The 5387-nt window shown below is 45.7% G+C and overlaps 1 pseudogene; it reads left to right on the forward strand.

The window, feature by feature from the left end:
• The window catches only part of LOC110314437, a 40165-nt pseudogene that overhangs the window by 11394 nt on the left and 23384 nt on the right, over positions 1 to 5387 (forward strand).

Genomic DNA, 5387 nt, shown 5'->3' on the forward strand with positions numbered 1-5387 from the left:
GGAACTCACTCTGTAGACCAGGCTGGCCTTGAACTCAGAAATCCGCCTGCCTCTGCCTCCCAAGTGCTGGGATTAAAGGCGTGCGCCACCACGCCCAGCGTGCCTTTTTCACTCAGAGGGGTTTTTGTGTCCCCCCTTGGGCTACATTCTATTTCTTTGTAAAGACGTTCCCCTCATTTTCTACTTTTATAAAATTTGTATCACATACCAGCAAAGTCTTGGGCACTGAAAATTGACATTGGGGTTAAAATGTTGTGACACAGTGGCTAAGAGCAGCGGCTGCTTTTGCAGAGGACCCAGGTTCGATCCCCAAACACTCGAGTACCAGTTCACAGACGCCTGTAACTCTAGCTGCAAGGAGATCTGATGCTTTCATCTGGCCTCTATGGGCTCTGCACACACCCACACACATAAAATAAAAATATCTTTAAAAAAATCTTTGAGAAGAAAATTGGCTTATTATGTGGCAGGAGGATTTTCTTTTCTGCTTCAGTCTAATTGGTGCTCTATAAGCTTCTTGTTTGTTTATAGGTACCTAGGCAGATTGCTCAGTTTGTATTGATACTGACTGTTATACATTGTTTGAAATTTGGATGTGTACGGTTTAAGGAAAATTTTCTCTAGAAGATTAAGTCTCTTGTCAATTGAAGGAGAGGTATATCAATCCATTACAGTAGGTTTCCCTCAAACTCAGTCATTGAGACCTTAAGAGTTTAAGAGAGGGGGCAGGAGGAGGCAAGACTGGGGAGGAAAGAGTTGGGGTGCAGGCAGTCTGCCACAAACCAAACAAATGAGGCTGTGTTGGGACTGAGCCTGGCAGCTTTGGTCTCTGGGTTCCCAGCATTCCAACATTCACCAAGGGCCCCTCGACCAGGCAAGCTGCTACCTGCTGGCCAAAACTGCTTTCCCAGCTCTCAAAAGCAAATGGGCTCATTTTTCAGCCATCCTTTTCTGTGACTTCCCCTAAGCTCTGCCCCCTCTTCTCTGCGCAGCTGGGCAAGTGTGCTGACCACACCCTCTCAGCAGGACCCCGCGCCTCAAGAGCCCAAGGTCCCGCCCCACACTCCCTCAAACCCTCTGCGCAGAGCTTGTGTCAGGCGCAGTCTCTGCCAGACCCGTGGAGGCGCTACGTTGTGCTCCACTCGGTCCCAAAAGGAGCCGCAAGCGCCACACACTTGCGCTCTGCGCCCTTGCTCCGTGGCTCTGTTCTCACTTTCCGTGCTATCCGCGCATCTTGAGTCCTGCAGTAGTCTGGGTAGGACCGGTACCCACTCCCGGGAGGCGGCTGCGGCAAGCGCGTGATGGAAGAAGCCAGATAACCAGCCAGACAGGTGGCCAGAGCGGAGCGGTGGGTGAGATACGGACTAGGGAGAGGAGAGATGCCTAAAGTGCCTGCGGGACGGTGGAGAGGTGCCCGAAGTCCTTGTGGGACAATGAAGAGGTGGTTGGAGTTCTTGCGGGATAGTGGGGTGGTGGCTAAGTGCTTGCGAAACAGTGGAGAGGTGGCTAAGTGCTTGCAGGACAGTGGAGTGATGGCTAAGTGCTTGCGGGGGAGCGGAAGAGATGGTTAAAGTGATTGCCAAGCAGCAGAAAGATCCCTAAAATGCTTGCCTGCTATGCGGAGATGAAGGTAAAATGCCCGTGGGGCCTCGAACCGATAGTTAAAATGCCTGCCGCATAGCCGGGGAGATAGCTAAAATGACTGCTGGGTCCTGGAGCCGAAATTTAAAATGTCTGTCCCTTACAGGTGGCTAGACTACCGGCCAGGAACCTGGAGAGATAGCTAACATACCTGCCAGGTACCCGAACTAATGGCTCAAATGGATGCCTGGGACTGGGAGGATTTACTAAAATGCCTGCCACTGGGGACCTGGGCTGTCGCTAAAATGCCTGCCACCGGGGATGTGGGAGGTCACTAAAATGTCTGCCACCGGGGATGTGGGAGGTCACTAAAATGTCTGCCAGGAACCTGGGCTATCACTAAAATGCCTGCCACCGAGAACCTGGGAGGTCACTAAAATGCCTGCCACCGGGGACCTGGGCTATCACTAAAATGCCTGCCGTCGGGGATCTGGGAGGTCGCTAAAATGCCCGCCACTAAGGACCTGGGCTATCACTAAAATGCCTGCCGTCGGGGATCTGGGAGGTCGCTAAAATGCCTGCCACTAGGGACCTGGGCTATCACTAAAATGCCTGCCACCGGGGATGTGGGAGGTCGCTAAAATGCCCGCCACTAGGGACCTGGGCTATCACTAAAATGCCTGCCACCGGGGATGTGGGAGGTCGCTAAAATGCCTGCCACCGGGACCTGGGCTATTACTAAAATGCCTGCCACCGGGACCTGGGCTATCACTAAAATGCCTGCCACAGGAGATCTAGGAGGTCGTTAAAATGCCTGCCACCGGGGTGGGGGTGGGGGACCTGGGAGGTGGCTAAAATGCCTGCCACTGGGGACCTGGGGAGATCGCTAAAATGCCTGCCACCTGGAACCTGGGCTGTCGCTAAAATGCCTGCCAGGGACCTGGGCTGCCTGCCGCCGCCAGGGACCTGGGGAGATCGCTAAAATGCCTGCCTTATAACCCCTAGAGGTTGATTGAAATGTCTGCCGGGCAGAGCAGGGGTGATGAAAATGTCTGGGATAGTGTAGAGACGAATGGCTAAAATGTTACAGGTAGATAGGCAAAGCGTTCAATAAGCCTGGCGCGTAGGTAATAAGCTGCAGTCTAGAACGGAAAAAAGAAAGCTAAGGGCGTGGCTTGTAGCTGGGTCTAGAATCAAGGCACACTCACATCTGGGAAAGCCTCGTGTCCGAAAAACTCTTTGGAATAGTCTTAATATTTTAAAATTACTCAAGCCAAATTCAGCAATACTACGTCACCGCAAGTGTCTTTTTCAGGTAAGATTTTTGCTCTTGATTTTTTTTTTTTTTAACAATTTTCCCGCCATGTGATCATGCTAAAAACCAATGGGGTTTTACCTCCGCTTTAATGGAGTTTTCTAATTGTACGCCTTTGGATTAAAGTTGATGAAAGAATGTGGGGAGGGCACAGATTCGGAAAAGTGGAAAAATTACTGGTAGGGTGTGACGTAACCAAAAACTAGTAACTAAGTCTGCGATAACTTTCTTTGAGAAGCCCTGGAAGTTGAGACCTAAAATTTTGGTACTGCGGTCCTTTTATTTCCGAGGTACATAATGACCCGATCTCTGGTATCGTTGAAATTCGAAAATAATCTGAGTGCTTAGAAAACCCATTAATATCAAGTCTCTACTATCTGCGACAAAGAGTATTTTCGGGGTGGGGGTGGAGGGCAAGACAAAACAGTTCTCAGTGGTTCGTAACTGGAAAATCATACTCTTATTTACTGTAGGCACGGAAAAATCTCTCCCGGTAGTGTTTATTCAGTGTGTCCAGATGAGCAAACAATAGCACTAAGGAATGAATCCAGTTTAGAAAGGAGGGAAATTAACGATCAGCTTTGGTTTTGATGCAGATTTGGGGTGAATTTTGTTTTTTCCAATGTCTTATTTCTGAGTAAATAACCTCAAACTCGCAAAGCTCTGCCTGCCGCTGCCTTCTGTGGGATAGTGCTGACTTTAAAGGCTTCTGCCACCATGTTTGGCTTAATGTTCAGTTTTCAATGTGGAAGAGAAGAAAGATTTGCAAAGTACTGATTTTGTAATGCAAATTCTTACCTGCGTTAGGAGGCAGACAAATAATAATCAGCTAATTAGCATAGTAAAATACAATGTTGAGTAGTTAGAGAGCAAACAGTGTGTCACAGCTCAAGAGGCTAGACCTCTCTAAAATGGAGGTTGGGTTGTGATATTATCCCTTCCTGTCTTCCTGGATTGTGAATGGCTGCCTTCTGGCTGCCCTGCGTCTGGTAAAGAGACAGGTTTAGGCTCCATTCTTTAGACCTCATTTGATTTGAAATTACATCTTTAATTTCAAGGCTTTATGTACATATGCAGTCAAATTTGAATGGTTTCTTTCTTGTGTTCGTGTGTTCGTGTGTGTGTGTGTGTGTGTGTGTTTTCATTTTTGAGACAGCATTTCTCTGTGTAACAGCCCTGGGTGTCTTGGAACTAGCTCTGTAGACCAGGCTGGCCTCAAACTCATAGAGATCCTCCTGCCTCTGCCTTCTTCTCTTGTGCTGTTGAATAGAAATAGCCTCAGATCTGGTGAATAATGAGTTGATTACTCAAAAACAAAGTTGGAAGCTTGTTTACATGTGCTGGTATTGGTATGCCTGAAGCAGCTAGACAGCCTTTTCTGTGCAATGTAAGTAGGGTCTTCTATTGAAATCCGTGTGGAATTATACGCTATAGGTCTACTTTATTATTATTATTATTATTATTATTATTACTATTATTATTATTTTAGATTTTAGGTGTATGAGTGTTCTGCTTATTTGCATGTTTGTGAATCATGTGTATGCCTGTTGGCCACCAATGTCAGAAGAGGGTTTGGTAGGATCCCTGGAACTGGAGTTATAGATGGTTATGAGCCACAATGTGGGTGTTGGAAAACAAACCAGGTCCTCTGTGAGAACAGAAAGTGCTCACATTAAAAATAATAATTATAGCTGGGCAGGTGGCTCACACTTGTAAAGTTAGCACTCTAAAGGCAAAGGCAGAAAGGGATTGCAGTTAGCTCAAGACTAGCTTGTAAAAAAATAAATAAATAAATAAATAATAAAAAAAAAGAAAAAGAAAAAGACTAGCTTGTGCTACATAGTCAGTTCCTGACCAACTTGGCTAGAAAATACATGTGGTCTTTTTTTTTTTTAAAAGTAAACATCTGAGCTTACTATTTAAACACACACACACATGAGGACATAGCCAGCATTCATAGCAAATAATAAAACTCTACTTATCAGGTCCTTGTATAATGAAAATGAAAGTTGACTAATAAACATGAAAGCCCAAGAAATTAGAATAAGGCTGGAAGTGAAAGCCCAAGGTAAATGGAATTATAGGGAAAAAGTGATGGTTGGAATGTTGATGGTAATTGGGGAGCCTACACATAGAAAACCCTTAAGGCAGGCGTAAGTGAGGATTTGATTATGAAGACTCATTTTAGACAAATGGATGGATGGTGTCTTTATCAGAATATCAGAATGCTATGTTAAAGCATACTCTTAAATTGACTTTTCATTCTCAAGATTTCTTATGCCAGTAATTCCTTTTAGTGTTGAATTTTACTACCAGTGGTAAAAATATGAAAGTAAGGTTGGTTGTTTTGTTTTGTTTTTTAAGACACGGTCTCACTGTGTATCCCTGGGTAAACTGGAACTCAGTATGTATGTAGGCCACAGTAGCCTTGAACTACTAAAGGTGTGCACTGCCAGTCCCAGCATGAATGTACACTCTTTTTTTTTTTTTT

The sequence above is a fragment of the Mus pahari genome, chromosome X (genome assembly GCF_900095145.1).
Source record: "Mus pahari chromosome X, PAHARI_EIJ_v1.1, whole genome shotgun sequence".
Taxonomy (NCBI): domain Eukaryota; kingdom Metazoa; phylum Chordata; class Mammalia; order Rodentia; family Muridae; genus Mus; species Mus pahari.